General features: G+C 44.6%; 1 protein-coding gene across 4 annotated transcripts in view; it reads right to left on the bottom strand.

Moving 5' to 3' along the window:
- Nucleotides 1-23,955, bottom strand: part of sipa1l2a (signal-induced proliferation-associated 1like 2, genome duplicate a) — a 547,440-nt gene that overhangs the window by 313,714 nt on the left and 209,771 nt on the right. The gene's annotated exons all lie outside the window — the stretch shown is intronic.

Here is a 23,955-nt window from a genome sequence, read left to right as displayed (position 1 = left end):
GCGAAGTCATGGAGGGATTTGAAAACAAGAATGAGAATTTTAAAATTGAAGTGTTGCCAGACTGGGAGCCAATGTAGGTCAGCGAGCACAGGGGTGACAGGTAAACAGGAACTGGTGCGAGTTAAAAAAAAGGCTTGTGTTTATATAGGGATGTGTCACAACACAAGTTCTGATTGGTGCCCTTGGATGACAAGACACACCCAGCAGTTTCCCTGGAATGTGTAATTAGATCCTCCCTGTCTACGTAATCAATTACTTTGCAAAGTGTAATTCGAGCCATTCTGATTGGCTACTCCAGAAAAAAGAGCTCACTTGGAACAGACAGGGCAGGGCGCACCCTCATGGATTAAGACATTCTCCCAGCCCCAAACAAGTTTCTGACATTCTCCCCCTGCCCAAGTGCCTGACCTCCCCCTCCCCCACCGAGTTTCTGACCACCCCCCCGCCCGAGTTCCTGACCTCCCCTGTTGTGTCCCCTTGTGTTCTTATTACTATGTAATACAGACACTTTTAACTCATTTTTAGTTTACAGCTTTTACTCAGTGCTTTCATGATGTTGCTGCCGCATGGCGCGGAGTGGTACAAGATGTCCGACCTTGCACTGTGCACTGCCTGACACAGTGTGCCACATAGCAGTATAAATGCACTAACCAAAGTAGTTCCATATAACAATGTAACAAGTAGTTCCATTTAATGATGTGATAATATAACAATGTAACATCCCTCTTTCTCAAAACACTAAAACATGAAATTTAATTTAATTAAAAAAAATATTATATCTAAACTATTATCAAATACAAAGAATCGTGAGTTTTCTTTTCTTATTCGTGATATCGCTCAGGTGGTTGGATGTTGTCCCTCCATCTTGTGGATTTGGTGGTGACCACTCCTTTCTGTGGTGTTTTGGTGTGTTCCGCTCTTCTTGTTGTTGCTGTCGCACTTGGAGTTGGAATGTGCATGCTCGTGGTTGTTTGATTTGTGGTGCTTGTTTCTGGCATTGTACTGCTTGTAGTAGCTGGTGTTGTCAATGTTGCTGATGTTGTCTGCTGCCTAACCAGTTCAGGTGAAGGTCTGATGGAGTCTGTTCCATCTGTATTGGTTACCAGGTTCGGTCTCTACGAAGTAGGATCTTGGAGTATCAGCTTTTCCAATGACCTTGGCTGGATTCCAGGTTTTCAACACCGGGTCTTGCACATGCACTGATTGCCCATTCAGCAATTCTGGTAGCATCTTTGCATGTTTGTCGTAATATTTGCTCCCTACGACTTGTGCTTCTGCCAGCTTCTGTCTGAAATCCTCCTGGTCCTGGGGAGGATGTATTTTTGCTGGTAGTGTAGTCTTAAACTTCCTCCCATTCAGCAATTCCGCAGGTGATTTCATGTCTGCTTTCAGTGGTGTTGATCTGAGTGATAGGAGGGCAAGGTCTTGGTCTTCCCCCATCTCACTACTTTTGATGAGAGTTCTCTTGACAGTCTGGATCCGTCTTTCGTTGAACCCATGTCCCCTTGGGAAATGTGGGGCTGAGGTTACTATTTTGAACCCATACTTTTCTGCCAGAGCTCTGAATTCACTCGATGTGAACTGGGTTCCATTGTCACAGATTACCTTTTCCGGGATTCCTTGTTCAGCAAACAAGCTCTTTGCAATTCTGGTGGTAGTTGTGGCTCTCAGATCTTTCATCCTTCTCACAAAAGGAAACTTGGAATAGTAATCTGCCACTATGAGATACCATTCTTGATTGCACATGAAGAGATCTGCCCCAACAGTGTGCCATGGTCTTGACGGTATTTCACTAGGTTCACTCGGTTGATTCCAGAGATGAGGGGGTTGACGTATGAGGAAAGGTTGAGTAGGTTGGGACTCTACTCATTGGAGTTCAGAAGAATGAGAGGCGATCTTATCGAAACATATACGATTGTGAGGGGGCTTGATCGGGTGGGTGCGGTGAGGATGTTTCCACTGATGGGTGAGACTAGAACTAGGGGGCATAATCTTAGAATAAGGGGCTGCCCTTTCAAAACTGAGATGAGGAGAAACTTCTTCACTCAGAGGGTAGTAAATCTATGGAATTTGCTACCCCAGAGAGCTGTGGAAGCTGCAACATTAAATAAATTTTAAATGGAGACAGACATTTTCCTAGCAGATAAGGGAATTAGGGGTTACGGGGAGAGGGCAGGGAAGTGGACGTGAGTCTAGATTCGGATCAGCCATGATCCAATTGAATGGCGGAGCAGGCCCGAGGGGCTGTATGGCCTACTCCTGCTCCTATTTCTTATGTTCTTATCATCTCCTCTTTCTGTTGTGCATTTCTGTATTTCTGGCATATACCACATGCAGAAACCATCTGTTCGATATTTTTGTACATGCCTATCCAGTATACAGCTGATCTGGCTCTCAGCTTGCATTTCTCCATTCCCATGTGGCCTTCATGTATTAGATGGAGAAGTTCTGTCTGCATCGTCTTTGGCACGATGATCCTCGATCCAGCAAGGAGAATACCGTCTTCTACTGCAATATCGTCTCTAATCGTCCAGTATTGACGAATTGTCGCCTGTACCTGCTGGATTATCTCCGGCCACCCTGTATCACTTGTTGTGTGAGTAGTTGCAATTCCTCATCTTTGCTAGTCTCATCTCTGATTTGACTGAGTTTTGTAGGGGTAACACTCACTAGGTGGTGGATTTTTACTGTTAGACCCTCCATCTCGTGTTTCTCATATGGTGACAATCGAGACAACGCATCTGCTAGCACCATTTCCTTTCCTGGCTTATATTTAAGCATGAAGTCATAGCTTTGGAACCTTAGAAGTAGTCTTTGCAGTCTTGCAGGTGCTTTGCACAGATTCTTCTTATAGATCTGTTCTAGTGGACGATGGTCACTCTCTATTGTAAACTGCCTTCCATACAGGTATGTATGGAATTTCTCGCATCCATACACTACTTTCTTCTGTCATAATATGACAGACTTGTTTCTTTGCACAACAGTTCTTTAAGCTGTTTGAAATTCCTTTTGGGTGATTCAGACCACTGGTATTCGGCATCTTCTTTCATTAGCTCTCTGAGATTTGTTGTATGTTCCGACATGTTTGGGATGAAAGAACTCATGTATTGGATCAAGCCGAGGTAACGCCTCAGCTCTTTCTTATCTTTGGGTGGTTTCATTTGAGCAATCGCCGCAATCTTCTCAGGATTTGGCTTGACTCCCTCTGGTGTATAAATCATACCGAAGAATTGGCATTCCTTGACTTTAACTATGCACTTATCGGCATTTAACTTGATGCCGGCCTTTCTGGTACGCTCCATGGCCTCATGTAGGTGCATATCATGGTCTCTTTCATCTGCTCCATAGATCTGAATATCAGCTATTCCTATAGCTCCTCCACAGCCTCTATATGTTTCATCTACTTTCTGTTGAAAGATATCTTGACTGACCTTTAACCCAAATGGTAGCCGCAGGAATTTGTAACGCCCAAATGGTGTGTTCAATGTTGTCAGTGTTGATTCCTCATCCAGCTTCACGTTCCAACATCCATTTCTGGCATCTAGTTTTGAGAAAACCTTGGCTCCTGCCAGTGATGGCGTAATCTCCTCTAGTGTTGGGGTGGGGTAGTGGTCCCTCTTTATCGCCTGGTTTAGATCTTTGGGGTCCAAACATATTCTGAGACGCCCGTTTGGCTTTTCTCAACCCACAATTGAGTTTACCCAGTCTGTGGGTTCAGTGACCTTTACGATCACTCCCTTTTCTTCCATCTCCTTTAGCTCTCTTTCAAGCTTTGTCTTCAGCTCGATGGGTACTTTTCGTGGAGCATGGATAACGGGCTTTACCTCTGGATCGATGGTGATGTGGTATTGGAAATCTCCGAAACATCCCACTGTATCATCGAAACATTCCGGATACATGTCTATCAAGTCTTTTTTACTCTTGATTTGTGGGCGATTTTCCAGCGGGGTATTGCTGTCTATCCTCAGTGACGTTTTCGTCAGCTCGTGATTCACTGAGATCAATCTCAACTTCTCACAGCTGTTTAATCCCAGGATCGCTGGCCCCTCAGTGTCGGTGACATAGAACATGCAGTTGATGTTCTTTCTTTTGTGTCCCTTTGACAAAGGTTATTCCGAGTTGTTTAATCTCACTCCCCCCGTATGCTGTCAGCGTGACATTACTTGCCTTTAAACAACCATTTTTCGGGTAGCCATCTTCTCTCAAGTTTTCGGGAAAGATCTGCTGGTACAGTCTCAATGGGAGAATGTTGCTCTGAGCCCCTGTGTCCAGCTTCAACTTTAAGTTGATGGTTGTGGGCTGACCTTTGATCCTCTTTTCGATTTGGATGATGGTGTGCAATTCTCTCCTCGGAGTATTTTCCGCTCTGGACATCTCGTGAAGCTGTACCTTTATGGTTTCGATGTTTAGTGTATTGTCATGACCATAATCATCATCATCCTGCTCATCCATGGCATGGATATTGTGTTTCTTTCTCTGGTCCTGCTGTCTGCCTTTGTTTTTGATGTAGGTTCCTTCTTTCTACACCTCTTTTCTCAGTGGTTTAGTTTGCCACATGCATTGCAGCTTGTCCCATATGCTGGACATTTCCTCCTGTCTGTATAATCGTGCGGTCTTCCACAGTTTCTGCACATGTTTCTCCCGTTGTCATGTGCATACCTTTGTGTGTTGTACTTTTCTCTCACTGTATCCACTCTGTTGTCCGTCTCAGAAGCCGTCCGCATGTCAGCCGTTTGAGAAATCAGCGTTCTCATTTGCTGCTTCATGGCTTCATGAGCTCTCGCAGTATCTATTGCCTCTGTTATTTCAAGCTTTTCTTTCCCTATCAGGGCTTTTTGTACCTCTGCATGCGCTGACCCCCACATCAGCTGGTCCAGAAGCCTTTCCTCCATTTCCTTAAATGCACACTTGCTGGCTTCATTTCTCAGCCTTGTTAAGAAATTGTCAACTGTTTCACCGAGTTCCTGTCTTAGACTCTGGAATTTGTATCTGTGTATACAGTGATTGGATTTAGGCTCTAGATGGTTGCTGAATTTCTTAAAGATTGTCGCAGGGTTTTCCTTTTCCTTTTCCGTCAAACTCCAGCTATTATACAAATCTAGACCTTTTTCTCCTGCCCACAACAGAATGTAACTAACCTTTTCCTCGTTGGCAGTACCCTTCAGGAAGCTTTTGAATGCAAGGTCACATTTCTGTTTGAACTTGCGGAATGCCTCTACTATATCGTCGGCTTCCCAGTTCATGAGGGGTTGCATTTGCGCAGTCATTGCCGCGGCAGCCGCCATCTTAGTTGCCCGTGCGATTCACGCTCAATCACGCAGACACCGGCACTCACGATCAGCTCATATATTCACTTTTCGTCTTATTCATAGTTCGTATGGCACAAGTTGTACTCACTTATACCGCTGCCACCATGTTGTGTCCCCTTGTGTTCTTATTACTATGTAATACAGACACTTAACTCATTTTTAGTTTACAGCTTTTACTCGGTGCTTTCATGATGTTGCTGCCACATGGCGCAGAGTGGTACAAGATGTCCGACCTTGCACTGTGCACTGCCTGACACAGTGTGCCACATAGCAATATAAATGCACTAACCAAAGTAGTTCCATATAACAATGTAACAAGTAGTTCCATTTAACGATGTGATAATATAACAATGTAACACCCCCCAACCAATTTTCTGACCTTCCCCCCGCCCCGTCACCACCCCCCCCGCCCCCCCCCCCACAAACCCCGGGTTCCTGGCTTCCTTCGCCTGCCCAACTTCCTGACCTTTCCCCTCCAAACAGTGCCAAACATTTTACTCCAAGCTTGGCATCACCCCTAACCACTCCTCCGATTTGTCTCGTTTTATCCAGTTTCAAACTTGATACTGTCCTGCAAAAAAAAGCATTCCAGTGAAACATCCATACACAAGACTATTCCTCTCCCGAATGCAGTTGATTGTTTTCCCTATCACCCCCAGAAAGTAGGAGAAAAGCAGATATAAAAATTTGTACGGATATCAACATTATTTTTACTTGTTCTTGGGATGTGGATGACCCCAGCCACGCATCATTTGCTGCCTATCCCTAGTTGCCCTGAGGGTATTAAGGAGGAACCACAGTGTGGGATTTCAGTCACATGTAAGCCAGACTGGGTAAGAACATAAGAACATAAGAAATAGGAGCAGGAGTAGGCCAATCGGTCCCTCGAGCCTGCTCCGCCATTCAATAAGATCATGGCTGATCTGATCCTAACCGCCAATCCACTATCACAGAACCATCTCCTGAATCTAACAGAATTAGACACACGAAATAGGAGCAGGATCAGGCTACACGGCCCCTGGGCCCGCTCCGCTACCCACAGGGCCATGACCGATCCGAACCTAGACTCATGTCCAAATTCCTGCCTGCTCCCCGTAACCCTTTATTCCCTTTACTTCTAGGAAACTGTCTATTTCTGTTTTAAATTTATGTAATGATGTAGCTTCTACAGCTTTTTGGGGCAGCATATTCCATGGACCTACCACCCTCTGAGTGAAGTAGTTCCTCCTCATCTCAGTTTTGAAAGAGCAGCCCCTTATTCTAAGACTATGCCCCCTAGTTCTAGTTTCACCCATCATCGGGAACATCCTCCCCGCATCCACCCGATCCAACCCCTTCACAATCTTATATGTTTCAATAAGATCGCCTCTCATTCTTCTGAACTCCAATGAGTAGAGTCCCAATCTACTCAAACTCTCCTCATATGTTCACCCCCTCATCCCCGGGATTAACCGAGTGAACCTTCTTTGTACTGACTCGAGAGCAAGTATGTCCTTTCTTAAGTATGGACACCAAAACTGTACGCAGTATTCCAGGTGCGGTCTCACCAATACCTTGTACAACTGAAGCAATACCTCCCTATTTTTATATTCTATCCCCCTAGCAATGAAAGCCAACATTCCATTGGCCTTCTTAATCACTTGCTGCACCTGCATACTAACCTTCGGAGTTTCGTGCACCAGGACCCCCAGATCCCTTTGTACTTCAGTACTTTCCAGTTTCTTGCCATTAAGATAATAACTTGCTCTACGATTTTTCCTGCCAAAGTGCATAACCTCACACTTTCCAGTATTGTATTCCATCTGCCAAATCTCTGCCCACTTACTTAGCCTGTCTATGTCCCCTTGCAGGTTTTTTATGTCCTCCTCACTCACTACTTTCCCTCCCATCTTAGTATCATCTGCAAACTTTGATATGTTACACTCGGTCCCCTCCTCCAAATCGTTAATCTAGATTGTAAAGAGTTGGGGACCCAGCACTGACCCCTGCGGAACACCACTAGTTACTGATTGCCAGTCTGAGAATGAACCATTTATCCCAACTCTCTGCCTTCTGTTAGATAGCCAATCCTCTATCCATGTCAGAATATTACCCCCAATCCCGTGACTTTTTATCTTAAGCAATAATCTTTTGTGTGGCACCTTGTCAAATGCCTTTTGGAAGTCTAAATACACTACGTCCACTGGTTCCCCTTTATCCACCCTATATGTTACTTCCTCAAAGAACTCCAGCAAATTTGTCAAACATGACTTCCCCTTCATAAAACCATGCTGACTTTGTCCTATTAAATTATGATTATCCAAATGTCCTGTTACTGTCTCCTTAACAATGGACTCCAAAATTTTACCTACCACAGATGTTAGGCTAACCGGTCTATAGTTTCCAGCCTTCTGTCTACTGCCCTTTTTAAATAAGGGTGTTACATTAGCAGTTTTCCAGTCTGTCGGGACCTTTGCCGAGTCCAGGGAGTTTTGGAAAATTACCAATGCATCCACAATCCCTACCGCCACTTCCCTCAAGACCCTAGGATGTAAGCCATCAGGTCCAGGTGATTTATCCGCCTTGAGTCCCATTATTTTACCGAGTACCACTTCCTTAGTGATTTTGATCGTGTTTAGCTCCTCCCCCCCTTTAGCCCCCTGTTTGTCCAGTGTTGGGATATTCTTAGTGTCTTCTACTGTAAAGACTGATATAAAATATTCATTCAGTGTTTTTGCCATCTCCATATTTCCCACCATTAATTTCCTGGTCTCATCCTCTAAGGGACCAACATTTACTTTAGTCACCCTTTTTCTTTTTATATAACTATAAAAACTCTTACTATCTGTTTTTATATTTTTTGCTAATTTACTTTCATAATCTATCTTCCCTTTCTTAATCAATCTTTTTGTTATTTTTTGCTGTCTTTTAAAGTTTTCCCAATCCTCTATCCTCCCACTAGATTTGGCTACCTTATATGCCCTTGTTTTTAGTCGAATACTATCCTTAATTTCTTTACTTAGCCACGGATGGCTGTCTTTTCTTTTACACCCTTTTCTTCTCAGTGGAATATATATTTTTTGGAAGTTGTAAAATAACTCCTTAAATGTACACCACTGATCATGTATCGTCTTACCCTTTAATCTATTTTCCCAATCCACTCTACTCAATTCCGCTCTCATACCTTCATAGTCTCCTTTATTCAAGCTTAGCACGCTTGTTTGAGATCCAACCTTTTCACCCTCTAATTGAATATGGAATTCAACCATGTTATGGTCACTCATTCCAAGGGGATCCTTTACTAGGACATTTTTAATTAATCCTGTCTCGTTACACAGGACCAGATCTAAGGTTGCTTGCCCCCTGGTCGGTTCAGTTACATACTGCTGAAGAAACCCATCCCTAATGCACTCAATGAACTCATCCTCAAGGCAGCCCTGCCCAATTTGATTTGTCCAATTAATATGATAGTTAAAATCCCCCATAATTATAGATGTTCCCTTATTACAAGCCTCAACTATTTCCTGATTGATACTTCGTCCAACAGAGTTGCCACTGTTCGGAGGCCTATAGACTACGCCCACTAGTGTTTTTTTCCCCTTATTATTCCTTACCTCCACCCAAACTGTTTCATTATCCTGATCTTTCGACCCAATATCATTTCTCTGTATTACAGTGATTCCTTCCTTTATTAACATAGCCACCCCACCTCCCCTTCCTTCCTGTCCTTCCTGATCGTTAAATAACCTGGTATGTTTAATTCCCAGGCATTGTCGCCCTGCAGCCATGTTTCTGTAATGGCCACAAGATCATACCCATATGTAGTTATTTGTGCCATTAACTCGTCTAGTTTGTTACGAATGCTACGTGCATTCAGAGAGAGAACTTTCAAATATGTTTTGTGACACTTAGTTCCTGCTTTTGCCCTTTTTATTACTTTACCTTTTACTCCATACCTTCTGCCCCTTCCTGACACGCTCTGGTTTTTAATTTCCCCACTGCTACCTAAGTCTATGACCTTCTCTGTTGTCATTTTTATTATTTGCTCTCTAGGAACCTCCCCCCCACTAGTTAGTTTAAAGCCCTCTCTACAGCCGTAGTTATATGATCCGCCAGGGCACCAGGTTCCCTCTCCTGAAGGAAATGAGTTTGTATGACAATCCAGCAGCTTTTATGGTTATTTTGCTAGCCACAAATTACCAGATTTACTGAATTCAGTTTCACAACTTGCTACGGTAGGCAACAATCAATTCAGTCAGCTCATTGTATTCAACAGCCGAGCTTTCAGCTACTTCCAAGCAGAGACAGTCCACCCTGTTTGTCAGGTTAAGGTGACATGTCGCAGCTTTCGCAAGGGCAAGACATCCAATGAAAATCCTTGCCTTTTGTTGGTTCTCAACTGTACAATAAGTCATTCTACTGATGAGGCCAAGCAAACAAGAACTTTCCTTGCTTAAAATAAATCTTAATGGATGGCTTTAGAAATTAAAGTTCTATTCCCTTGGACACGGTCTTCACCATCCGGGTGTCAGCAACCATCAACTCCCAAATAGCAAGATGGCCAACTTTCCTAACTGGGTGCAGTTGGATCTACGAGGGGATGGTCTAGCAGCTGATGCAGTGGTCTGCTGTTCCTAAGCGAGTATGGAGGCAGTGGCAGGTATCAACCTGGAATCCTCAGAGCACAGGCACTTAAAATTCCAGACAGTCCAGCCATGCAAAGCTGAAGAACTGACTCAAAGCACGTTTGAACGCAGATGTTCCAAAGGAGGTCAACCCCTAATGGATATTCCTCGACTGATAGAGCTTGCTAATATTGTAATGTTAGCTTAACTGGTGTTAAACAATGTTCACACTCTACAGTAATCTGTGATGTGTAATGAACGCTGTCTCATACCATCCAGATCCCACAGCTCTTCAGTTGTGTTTGATTGTGCTAGCCCTGCTGTGGGTGATTTTCAAAAGTACGACATTTCTAAGTAAAATTCATTAAAATTATCAATAGATGAATATTTTTCCATTATTAAAAAAAAAACAAGAATCTTAAACACTCCACATATTGATTTGGATACAAATGTATAACTTAAATACCAAAAACATTTATTCTCATTATGCTGAAATGAATTGAAAACAACCACTTTTCTGACCAATTTTCTATTTACCGGATAAACATGATGGACTGCTTTTTGGTGAACTATTCCTGCGAGTCATGCATCTTGTTGAATTGAATCAGTATGAATACAGCAATTCAGCAAATGAACAGGATAGGGATTATGCAAGGCAGATAAATCTCTATACTTATAATGCATAGACAGCTGTGAATTATTTATTAGACTTTGAACCATTCAGTTTTTTTGTTATGCTCTGTTGAACAATGGCCCGTCTCTTGAGCGGATTTCAGGCATGAGATACTATAGTGGCTTTCTACTCAACCACTAAAGTTTAATGATACCATTAAATCTGTTCTGACCATCTAATTGTCATCAGAATGTGTCACACCTTTTTTTTCCTTGTGCAATTCCCCAATACCTTATTCATACCAAGAGACAGGTTAATCAGTCACTGCTAGCATATAATGCCGTTGTCATGGTAACACTAATTCTATCCACAAGGCAACAGCTCTTCATTTTGTCATTTCAGGTTAACCTTTTCAGAACCAATGTGCCATTTTAATATATAAATTTTGAATAAATTACATAAACTACTTTCCCCCCCTCCCCCCCCACCGTTAACAGACAACAAAATAGACTTGAGCTATCTTAATGTTTCCCTAATGAGGGCTGGACTGAAGAACGGGTCACTCACTATGAAGAATGTAGCACTCAAAGGCAGTTGTGAATGATAACTTCACAGCTCAATGGTGTAATTCACTACAATGGAACTTCGAATGATAATCAACTGCAATGGAGTATTATTCAGTAGCTTGACCAGCAAAAAAAAATCTAAAACCTGTGTCAGCTGTGGCTCAGTTGGTAGCACGCTCACCTCATGAGTCAGAAGGTTGTGGGTTCAAGTCCCACTCCAGGGACTTGAGCACATAAAGCTAGGCTGACACTCCAGTGCAGTGCTGAGGGAGTACTGCACTGTTGGAGGTGCTGTCTTTCGGATGAGACGTTAAACTGAGGCCCTGTCTGCTCTCCCAGGTGGACGTAAAAGATCCCATGGCACTATTTCGAAGAACAGCAGGGGAGTTATCCCCGGTGTCCTGGCCAATACTTATTCCTCATCAACATAACAAAAAAAAAAATGATCTGGTCATTATCACATTGCTGTATGTGGGAGCTTGCTGTGCGCAAATTGGCTGCCGTATTTCCCACAACAGTGACTCCACTTCAAAAAGTACTTCACTGGCTGTAAAAGCACTTGGAGACGTTCGGTAGTCGTGAAAGGCGCTATATAAATGCAACTTTTTCTTTCTTATTGTAATTCCGGCAATCTTACACTTGTGCAAAAGACCATCTAAACCAGTGTTAACCAATACATTAGCCACTAGCCACATGTGGCTAATTGGAAATCCAGATGTAGCTAATTGCTTTTCTGTTTAATAAATAAAAAATGAGGAATAGACACCGCAGTGGGGCATGTCATCTCAATATTCACATAGTGTATGCATGTGTACATTAACCTTTTTGTGTGTTTTTTGGTAAAATGGTAAGACGAAAAGCAGAGTGTGAGAGTGTTTTTAATCGTCGAGTGATTCATGGCTGTGGTTATTGAATGGTGGTAGGTGTTAAGTAAATATACACGTGAAGTACATTTATCTGTATTATGCGTAATGCATTTTCCACTGAAATTAGTGGATGTGTTTAAAACAGTGTTCCCGTAGCCAAACCTGTGGCTAGTCAATGATTTCTATTGTACAACACTGATTTAAACTCAATTACATCTGTCGGTTTATGGCCACGGTCACTTTCTCCAAGGAATCCCACTTTGTCGCAAGGGAACAGGTGACTGACCATTTTAAGAGTTGGCTAACTATTTAGACACATTCCTGGAATTTTTTTTTTTAGGTTGTGCTGGTGCTTTCTAGAATGGCAGCAACTCCAAGGCTACTCCACAGAGATTCCTTTGACAGGGAGCCCTAGCAGCTCTGCCAGGAGTTCCTTCAGGGAGACCCAAAATATATAACTAGACATACCCATGAAACAGGATTGCCTTGGCATCAGCCCATTTTAAGGGTATTAACAACAGAATGGAGAAGTAGTCCATTATCTACTATTTCAAGTACACTGGAGCTCAGTGATCTGCAGTGTCCTGGCCATGGCTGCTGGATACGTTTTTATTTAACACACTCAACCTGTATCTATCCCAAGTTATGGATTGATCTTTACTGGCCATAATCTTCAAATCCTCCTTAGATACAGGGGTGGTGCCAGGGGACTGGAGAATTGTTCAAAAAAGTGTGCAAGGATAAACCCAGCAACTACAGGCCAGTCAGTTTAACCTCGGTAGTGGGGAAGCTTTTAGAAATGATAATCAGGGACAAAGTTAACAGACACTTGGACAAGTGTGGATTAATTAAGCAAAGCTAGCATGGATTTGTTAAAGGCAAATCGTGTTTAACCAACCTGATTGAGTTTTTAGATGAGGTAACAGAGGGTTGATGAGGGCAATGCGGTTGACGTGGTGTATATGGATTTCCAAAAGGCATTTGATAAAGTGCCACATGATAGGCTTGCCAGCAAAGTTAAAGCTCATGGAATAAAAGGGACAGTGGCAGCGTGGATACGGAATTGGCTCAGTGACAGGAAACCGAGAGTAGTGGTAAACGGTTGTTTTTCAGACTGGAGGAAGGTATACAGTGGTGTTCCCCAAGGATCGGTACTAGGACCGCTGCTTTTCTGGATATATATTAATGACTTGGACTTGGGTGTACAGGGCACAATTTCAAAATTTGCAGATGACACAAAACTTGGAAGTATAGTGAACAGTGAGGAGGATAGTGATAGACTTCAAGAAGACAGACAGGCTGGTAAAATGGGCAGACACGTGGCAGATGAAATTTAACACAGAAAAGTGCGAAGTGATACATTTTGGTAGGAAGAATGAGGAGAGGACATATAAACTAAAGGGTGCATGAACAGAGAGACCTGGGGGTATATGTGCACAAATCGTTGAAGGTGGCAGGGCAGGTTGAGAAAACCGTTAAAATGCATACGGGATACTGGGCTTCATAAATAGAGGCACAGGGTACAAAAGCAAGCAAGTTATATGAGCCTTTATAAAACATTGGTTCGGCCTCAACTGGAGTATTGTGTCCAATTCTGGGCACCGCACTTTAGGAAGGATGTGAAGGCCTTAGAGAGGGTGAAGAAAAGATTGACGAGAATGATTCCACGGATGAGGGACTTCAGTTATGTGGCTAGACTAGAGAGGCTGGGGTTGTTCTCCTTAGAACAGAGAAGGTTGAGAGGAGATTTGATAGAGGTGTTCAAAATCATGAGGGGTCTAGACAGAGTAGATAGAGAGAAACTGTTCCCATTGGCGGAAGGGTCGAGAACCAGCAGACACAGATTTAAGGTGATATGGAGGACTTAACATGGTCCAATCACATCGACGTCGTAACCAAGGCATGCCAACACCTGTTCTTCCTCAGGAGACTGAAGAGATTTGGAATGGCCCCCCAGATTCTCACCAACTTCTACCGGTGCACCATCGAGAGTATCCTGTCCGGCTGCATCACTACCTGGTATGGCAACTGCACCGCCATAGACCGCAAGGCTCTACAGATGGTGGTGAAAGCTGCACAACATACTATAGGAATTAAACTACCTGCTGTGCAGGATATCTACCCCGAGAGGTGCCGGGGGATGGCCCTGAGAATCATCAAAGACGTGAGCCACCCCAGCCACAACCTCTTCGCCCTGCTCCCGTCCGGTAAGAGATATCGAAGCATACGGTCTCGTACCAGCAGGTTTCGAAACAGCTTCTACCCCCAGGCCATAAGACTCATGAGTGAATAATTTTATTATTTATTACTGTTGTTTTATTTATTACTGTATTTCTATTAGTGTTTTTATCATTGCTATGCCATATTTATTCCAATGTTGGGAGGACTCGTAAAAATCAACATTTAATTGTGCAGTACACACGTTTGCTGCATATATGACAAATAAAATTGAATTGGCAAAAGAGCCAAAAGCGACATGAGGAAAAACATTTTTACACAGCGAGTGGTTATGATCTGGAATGCACTGCCTGACAGGGTGGTGGAGGCAGATTCAATCGTAGCTTTCAAAAGGGAATTGGATAAGTACCTGAAGGAAAAAAATTTGCAGGACTACAGGGAAAGGGCGTGGGAGTGGGACGAGCTGAAGTGCTCTTGCAGAGAGCCAGCATGGGTTCGACAGACCGAATAGCCTCCTTCTGTGCTGTAACCATTCTATGATTCTATGATCTGGAACTTACAACATCCTCCTCGCTGGTTAGAGTACACTGCAGGTAAACAAATAGAACTTCCTCAGTGGTCACTGCATGTGTACAGGATTAACCTGCTGTAACCAGCTCGGAGGAAAACTGACTCCAGTCTTTCCAAACAGAATTTGTGGTAGACCACAGAGGAAGTGGAAGGGTCAATCCAGAAAACAGAGTATATATGAAGTTCCAGTAAGAGTGAGAATTATGACTTGCAACATCAGGGATTAAGAGGTAAAGGTGTGTCTAGAGGGATGTTGTTAAGCTATTTGATTCACAAAGTGAGGTCTAACCCTGAGGTATTGAAGGATAAGTGCCACAAGCAAATGTTTAGTATTCTTCCTCCTCCTGCTCCCTGATTCAGATAGTCCCACGGGTTAAGACAACATTGCAGTGCCCTTACACTAGAGAAATTTGGAGGAAATGAGGGGCTCGGGAATCACATGCTCCCAGATTTGCTTTTGAACCAGTCAACATCTTGGGGAAAAAGCTCGATGATGTGCCCACAGATGCCCGAGATAACAAAGTGCATCTCAAACAGTGTTGTCACAAAGAACCGGTCCGATGACAAACTGCGATGCTATCTTCGTCTACTTCCACCTCCGTAACATTGCCAGTCTCCGTCTCTGCCTCAGCTCATCTGCTGCTGGAACCCTCATCCATGCCTTGGTTACCTCTAGATTCGACTATTACATTGCTCTCCTAGCCAGCCTTCCACCTCGCATCCTCCTTAAACTTGAGCTCATCCAAAGCCCATATCCTAATTCGCACCGATTCCCGTTCACCCATCACCCCAGTGCTACTGACCTACATTGGCTCTTGGTTCGGCAACGCCTCAATTTTAAAATGCTCATCCTGGTTTTCAAATCCCTCCATGGCCTTGCCCCTCCCTATCTCTATAATCTCCTCCAGCCCTACAACCCTCCCGAGATTTCTGCGCACCATAATTCTGGCCTCTTGCGTATCCCTGATTTTCATCACCCCACCATTGGTGGCTACGCCTTCAGCTGCCGAGGCCCTAAAATCTGGCATTCCCTGCCAAAACCACTCTCCTTCTTTAAGATGCTCATTAAAACATTATTCCCTCAGTGAGTGACCTAGAATTTGTGTGTTTGTGTTTAGATTTGGAGTAAAGGTCCAATTCCAAAAACCAACCCTCAATGAATAGAGGTGCTATTGGCAAAGATATCTCAGCTTCAAGGATCATGTTTTAACATTTTAAATTTCTCCCGCTGTGCCCTTCAGGAGAGATGTAAATAAGCTTCAGACTTATTAAAATTGTGTCTCATGAAAAATAACAAACGCTTTTTCTGATCGTCAGCTGCTTGAAGATTCTTAGTAAAGATGCACACAATTTGCTGGCACGTATCACAGGAGCCTGCAATTGTAAACCACAATGTTTTATCCCCCCCCACGAAAAGTAAAATACTTGGTGCAGAGAAAATGTATTCATGTGAAAATGTCTACATCAAGATTCAAACAGCAGCGAGGACATCTAAAGATTAAAATTAGCAACCAACTATTAAGGCAAAAAGAACAAACATTTACATACTGGCACAGGAGCTCTGGAGAAAGATCAGAACTCTTAAAAGGGACAGTGCACCTGACTTTTCTTTTGCTTGACTAAGGATCTATCCTCATGCATAGAAAGGACAAACAAATGAAGATCATTCTTTCCTCCTCAAAGAGTTACTTACATTGATTTTCAATAAATTGCTGATTAGAAAGTCAATGCATGATATTGCTCTGGTAATAGGGCACTCTTGGAGTGGGCAAGTTAAGTCAGGAATGATATTTAAGCTAGTTATTCACACTAAAAATCGATGAGGCAATTTCACTTCATACCAGTTGTAGTGTGAATGCAGCCTCAATCCTTGGTCAGGACCCGACCGGATATCAGAGAAAAGGGAAGGCCCTGGAGGAGGAGGTCTCATTCTGCTTCAGAGTCAGATCAGGCCTTGATTTACATTTACATCAGTGCAAAACAGAAACTGCTTCACACCAACACTCGACTTGTCTCAACACCCATCTACTGCGGAAACCCTCCTTCATGTCTCACCTCCAAGACCCACTCTCCTGACCAGCCTCCCACCCTTTGTAAATTTCAGCTCCACAAAAACTCTGCTGCCAGTATCCAACATTGCACCAAGTCCCACTCACCCATCAACCCTGTCCTTCTTGGCCTGCATGGGCTCCACTACTGCAGAATCACCCTGCAGAGAAAGAATAACCCCCCAGCTTCTTTTCTCCACTACCAACTGTCTGCTTAAACCTCACGCTGCTGCTTCCTCCACCCTCACCTCCAACAACAAATGTGAGGAGCTAAGATTGAGACTATCTGTTTAGTTGCCTCTGCTACTTCCCCCTGACGGCCAAGTTAAACCTCCCCAAGGCTTCTCCTTGCCCTAGCCCTAATCCCACACCTTTCTGCAGCTTCTTTCCCCATCTCCCGTCAAGCCCTATCTGAGCTCATCTCAAGACCCACCTCCTGCTCCCTTGACCCTAATTCCCACTAAGCTGCTGACCACGCAATTTCCCTTCCTGGCCCCTAAGGTAGCTAATACTGTAAATGGTTTCCTCTCAGGTACTGTCCCCCTCCTCAGAATTCCCACTCTCAATGCCTGTGTCCTGGGTAAACTACTGGCCCATTTACAACCTCCCTTTCTTCTCCAAACTCCTTGAACATGATGTCCCAAATCCATGCACATCTTTCCTGCATTTCATGTTTGAATGTTTCCAATCAGGTTACCGCCCCGCCACAGCACTGAAACAGCCCTAACCAAAGTCATAAATGACATCCTGACTGTGACCGTGGTGCATTTTGTCTCCTTGACCTCTCTGCAGCCCTCAACACTGTTGACCATACTATCCTCCTCTAATGCCTCTCCTCCGTTGTCCAGGTGAATGGGACTGTCCTCGCTTGGTTCCACACTTACCTATCCAATCATACCCAGAGCATCTCCAGCAATGGCTTCTGGTCCCATCTGCAAAATTTATCTACCCTTGCACTCCCTCCCCGCCGCCCTCCACATCTCACCACCTTCTGCCCCATGTTGACACCAACCGCAGACATGGGGTCAACTTCCACATGTACATCGACAACACCTAGCTGCACCTCGCCACCACCTGTCTCAACCCTCCACTGTCTCTATGCTATCATACTGCATGCCCAACACCCAGTCCTACATAAATGCAAGTTTCTGCTGTTTAGTGTGCCTGTATTAATCAAATTTGCACTGTTTTAATCATCAACTTCCAACTTTTATAAGCTTTTCCACCAGATCACTTAAGCTGGAGTATGGGAGTGTTTTGCTTTTGTGGGGTGCATTGGGTGTACCCTGGGGCCTCGCTGGCCACGTATAGCCCCGAATTCCGCGGTAGGAATAACGGTGAGGCGTAATCGGACAGCAACTTCCAGCGTCCGCAACATGTGCACTTAAACGTGGAAATTACAAAGTTTTTGTCTGATTTGCCCTGCTCCTCCACAAGCTTTGCTACACTTTACAAGCGCGGAGTCTCATTCCTTCAGATTTTAATTATCGATGGAGATTTTTTAAAAATACTTAATTAAAAAAAAACTTTACCTTGTCTCTTTTCTCTCTCTTTCTTAATTCCATCTTTCCTTCCCTCTCCATTTCACTTTCTGTACATGCTTTTACATTGAATTAAATATTCTAATTTATACTTCCTGGTTTAGACTCTGCATGGCTCAGTGAGGATTCCTCAATCTGATTGGCTGTAAGGAGGGACGATATATTAGCGGGTTCCTCTAATGAGGCCATATGGGTAGAACTTAAAAACAAAAAGGGGGCAAGCACTTTGCTGGGAGTGTACTATAGGCCCCCAAACAGTCAGGGGGAGATAGAGGAACAGATATGTAGGCAAATCTCAGAGAAGTGCGAAAATAATAGGGTAATAATAGTGGGGGATTTCAACTTCCCCAATATAAATTGGGATAGTCAGAGTGTGAAAGGCTTAGAGGGTGCAGAATTCTTAAAGTGCATCCAGGAGAGCTTTTTGAGCCAACATGTAGAAAGTCCTACAAGAGAGGGGGCGGTACTGGACCTAATTCTGGGGAATGTAGCCGGGCAAGTGGTGGAAGTATCAGTAGGAGAGCATCTTGGCGACAGTGACCATAATTCGGTGAGATTTAAGGTGGTCATGGAAAAAGACAAAGACGGCCCGGAAATAAGAGTACTAAATTGGGGGAAGGCCGATTTTAATATGATAAGGCAGGATCTGGCCAAAGTGGACTGGGAGCAGCTACTTATAGGAAAATCCACATCAAAACAGTGGGAGACTTTCAGAAGGGAAATAGAGAGAGTACAACACCAACATGTTCCTGTAAAGGTCAAGGGTGGGACCAACAAGCAAAGGGAACCTTGGATGACAAGGGATATACAAAAATGCATTAGAAATAAAAGGGGGGCTTTTGGCAGTTACAAAAGACTAAAGACGGAAGAAGCCCTAGAGGAGTATAAAAAGTGCAGGGGCATACTTAAAAAAGAAATTAGGAGGGCGAGGAGGGGCCATGAAATAACACTGGCGAGCAAAATAAAGGAAAATCCTAAGATGTTTTATAAGTATATTAAGGGCAAGAGGATAACCAGGGAAAGGGTAGGGCCCATTAGGGACCAAAGTGGCAATCTGTGTGTAGAGCCAGATGATGTAGGCGGGGTTTTAAATGAATTTTTTGCATCTGTGTTCACTATGGAGAAAGACGGTGCAGACATAGAAATCGGGCAAGGGGACTGTGACATACTTGAACATATTAGCATCGAGAGGGAGGAGGTGCTAGCGGTTTTAGCAGGCCAAAAAGTGGATAAATCCCCAGGCCCGGACGAGATGTATCCCAGGCTGCTGTGGGAGGCAAAGGAGGAGATTGCAGGGGCTCTGACACAAATTTTCAGAACCTCTCTGGCCACAGGGGATGTACCAGAGGACTGGAGAACAGCTAATGTAGTACCATTATACAAGAAGGGTAGCAGGGATAAACCAGGGAATTACAGGCCAGTGAGCCTAACATCTGTGGTAGGGAAATTATTGGAAAAAATTCTGAGGGACAAAATTAGTCTCCACTTGGAGAGGCAAGGATTAATCGGGGATAGTCAGCATGGCTTTGTCAAGGGTAAATCATGTCTGACAAATCTGATTGAATTTTTCGAGGGGGTGACTAGGGGGGTGGATGAGGGAAATGCTGTGGATGTGGTTTACATGGACTTCAGTAAAGCTTTTGACAAAGTCCCGCATAGGAGACTGGTCAAGAAGGTAAGAGCCCATGGGATCCAGGGTGCCTTGGCGCGTTGGATCCTAAACTGGCTGAGTGGCAGGAGGCAGAGGGTGATGGTCGAAGGTTGCTTTTGTGACTGGAAGCCTGTGTCCAGTGGGGTACCTCAGGGATCGGTGCTGGGTCCCTTGTTGTTTGTGATCTACATAAATGATTTGGATGAGAATGTGAAAGGTATGATCAGTAAGTTCGCAGATGACACGAAAATTGGTGGGGTGGTAAATTGCAAGGAGGAAAGCCTCAGGCTACAGGACGATATAAACGGGTTGGTCAGATGGGCGGAAAAGTGGCAAATGGAATTTAACCCTGAAAAGTGCGAGGTGATGCATTTTGGACGGACAAATAAGGCAAGGGAATACACAATGAGTGGTAGGACCCTAGGAAGTACAGAGGGTCAGAGGGACCTTGGTGTACATGTACATAGATCCCTGAAGGCAGCGGAACAGGTAGATAAGGTGGTTAAAAAGGCATATAGGATACTTGCCTTCATTAGCCGAGGCATAGAATATAAGAGCAGGGAGGTTATGATGGAGCTGTACAAAACGCTGGTGAGGCCACAGCTGGAGTACTGTGTGCAGTTCTGGTCGCCTCACTATAGGAAGGATGTGATTGCCTTGGAGAGGGTGCAGAGAAGATTCACCAGGATGTTACCTGGGATGGAGCGCCTCAGCTATGAAGAAAGACTAAACAGGCTGGGGTTGTTTCCTTGGAGCAAAGAAGGCTGAGGGGGGACCTGATTGAGGTGTACAAAATGATGAGGGGCATAGATAGGGTAGACAAAGAGGAACTTTTCCCCTTAGTAGGGGGGTCAATAACAAGGGGGCATAGATTCAGGGTAAGGGGCAGGAGATTTAGAGGGGATTTGAGGAGGAACTTTTTCACCCAGAGGGTGGTTGGAATGTGGAACTCAATGCCTAAAAGGGTGGTAGAGGCAGGAACCCTCACAACATTCAAGAAGCATTTGGATGAGCACTTGAAATGCCATTGCATACAAGGCTATGGACCAAATGCTGGAAAATGGGATTAGACTGGACAGGGATGGATGGGCGGCGCAGACACGATGGGCCGAAGGGCCTCTTTCTGTGCTGTAAAACTCTATGACTCTATGATAACAGACATGGGGCTCGATTTTATTCCCGAGGCGGGTTGGAGTCAGGTTGCATGGTGGGCGGATTCAGGAGCCGCTTCCGGTAGGAACAGCTGCAGAGTTGTGATTTTTATTAAAGTACCTTGCTAATTTCATGGAGGCACGCTGGCCGGTCCAATGAGTGGAATCGGGTCGGCTGGCCACCTCTGATGACGTCATAGCAGCTGCTTTTAAAGCTGCCTTCCAGCCTGAGCCTTTCCATTGCACTTCTTTTCACAGCTATGACTTCTTCCAGAGGCAAGGCAGCTCCTCGGTTTAATGAGTTCCTCCAAGTTCTTGTGGATGCTGTCAGATGGCACAGGGAGATTCTCTTCCCTCCTGATGGCCAGAGGAAGCCTCCTCAGCAGACCAAGGCAGCGTGGCTGCGCATTGCTCAGGAGGTGAGCGCAAGGTGCTTTTATGCACGCTCATGGATCCAGTGCCGCAAAAGGCTTAATGATCTTGTGAGAACATCAAAAGTGAGTATCCCATCTCACTTGCCTTCACTCTGCTTCCCTTCTCATCACCTGCACTCTGCTTTGGAAGCCTCCTCCTTCACATCCCACCTTATGGTGCCAGGGTCAAGGATGTCACTAAGCGGCTGGAGGACATTCTGAAGGGGGAGAGTGAACAGCCAGAGGTCGTGGTCCATATGGTAGAAAGAAGGACGAGGTCCTACAAGCAAAATATAGGGAGCTAGGAAATAAATTAAAAAGCAGGTCCTCAAAAGGTAGTAATCTCAGGATTACTCCCAATGCCACGTGCTAGCGAGAGCAGAAATAGGAGAATGGACCAGATGACTGCGTGGCTGGAGAGATGGTGTAGGAGGGAGGGATTTAAATTCCTGAGGCATTGGGACCGATTCTGGGGAAGGTGGGACCTGTACAAGCTGGACGGATTACACCTTGGCAGAACCGGGACCAATATCATCACAGGGGGGTTTGCTAGTGCTGTTGGGAAGGATTTAAACTAGTTTGTCAGGGGGCTGGAAACCTAAGTGTGGGCCCAGAATGGAGAGAAACAAAGCTGGAAGTGCAAGTTAGAAAAGTGGCCCTGGAAATAGTAGATGCATTGCTGGTCATCTTCCAAAATTCAATAGACTCTAGAACAATACCCATGAATTGGTGGGTAGCTAATGTTACCCCACTATTCAAAAAAGGTGGTCAAGAGAAAACAGGGAATTACAGACGGGGAAGCCTGACATCGGTAGTGGAGAAAATGCTAGAGTCCATTATAAAAGATGTAATGGCAGAGCACTTGGAAAACAGTGACCAGATCGGACAAAGTCAACATGGATTTACAAAAGGTAAATCGTGCTTGACTAATCTACTGGAATTTTGAGGATGTAACTGGTAAAATAGATAAGGGAGAACCAGTGGATATGGTGTATTTGGACTTTCAAAAGGCTTTCGATAAGGTCCCGCATAAGAGATTAGCGTGTAAAGTTAAGGCACATGGGGTTGGGGGCAAGGTATTGACTTGGATAGAGAACTGGTTGGCAGACAGAAAGCAAAGAGTTGGAATAAACGGCTCTTTTTCCAAGTGGCAGGCAGTGACTAGTGGGGTACTGCAGGGATCGGTCCTTGGACCCCAGCTATTCACAATATATATTAATGATCTGGACGAGGGCACTAGATGTATTTGCAGACGACACAAAGCTGAGTGGGCGTGTGTGCTGTGAGGAGGATGCCGAGAAACTCCAGTATGATTTGGACAGGTTGGGTGATTGGGCAGAAGCATGGCAGATGCAATATAACGTGGATAAATGCGAGGTTATCCACTTTGGTGTCAAAAACAGGAAGGCAGATTATTATCTGAATGGCAATAGATTGGGAGAAGGGGAAGTGCAATGAGACCTGGGCGTCCTTGTGCACCAGTCGCTGAAGGTAAGCATGCAGGTGCAGCAGGCGGTTAAGGCGGCAAATGGTATGTTGGCCTTCGTAGCGAGAGGTTGAGTACAGGAGCAAGGATGTCTTGCTGCAGTTGTACAGGGCCTTGGTGAGACCACATCTTGAGTATTGTGTGCAGTTTTGGTCGCCTTATCTGAGGAAGGATGTTCTTGCCATGGAGGGAGTGCAGCGAAGATTCACCAGACTGATACCTGGGATGGCAGGAATGACTTATGAAGAGGGATTGGGTCGATTAGGCTTATATTCGCTAGAGTTTAGAAGAATGAGAGGGGATCTCATTGAAACTTATAAAATTCTAACAGGACTAGACAGACTAGATGCAGGAAGGATGTTCCCGATGGCAGGGGAGTCCAGAACCAGGGGTCACAGTCTAAAGATAAGGGGTAAGCCATTTATGACAGAGATAAGGAGGAATTTCTTCACCCAGAGAGTGGTGAAGCTGTGTAATTCTCTACCACAGAAGACAGTTGAGGCCAATTCATTAAAAATATTCAAGAAGGAGTTAGATATATTTCTTAAGGTTAAGGGGATCAAGGGATATGGGGAGAAAGCAGGGACAGGGTACTGAATTTGGATGATCAGCCATGATCGCATTGAATGGTGGAGCAGGCTCGAGGGGCCGAATGGCCTACTCCTGCTCCTACCTTCTATGTTTCTATGGACACTTTTGGGGGAGGGAGGGAGGGCCCGTTAGTGGTCCCCTCCCCTTAATTAGTGCAGGCAACCAAAGCAATTGTCCCCTTTTATAAAGGACCAACCCAAACATGCCAATGAAGGATTCTGGGGACTCTTGTGGGCCTCACTTTCACCCACAGAAAAAGCTGTACTCCCCATTATTCCTAATGTCCTGATCACTGGGCAGAAGAGAGGGAAGTCACACCGCAACCCACCCCACCCCCAACCTTGTCATGGACCGTATTTGAGGCAGAC

Source organism: Somniosus microcephalus, chromosome 9, assembly GCF_052327205.1.
Source record: "Somniosus microcephalus isolate GS21.2 chromosome 9, FLI_Smic_1.0, whole genome shotgun sequence".
NCBI classification, from domain to species: domain Eukaryota; kingdom Metazoa; phylum Chordata; class Chondrichthyes; order Squaliformes; family Somniosidae; genus Somniosus; species Somniosus microcephalus.
The sequence above is the reverse complement of the archived record's forward strand: the minus strand, read 5'-3'. Positions and strand labels throughout refer to the sequence as shown.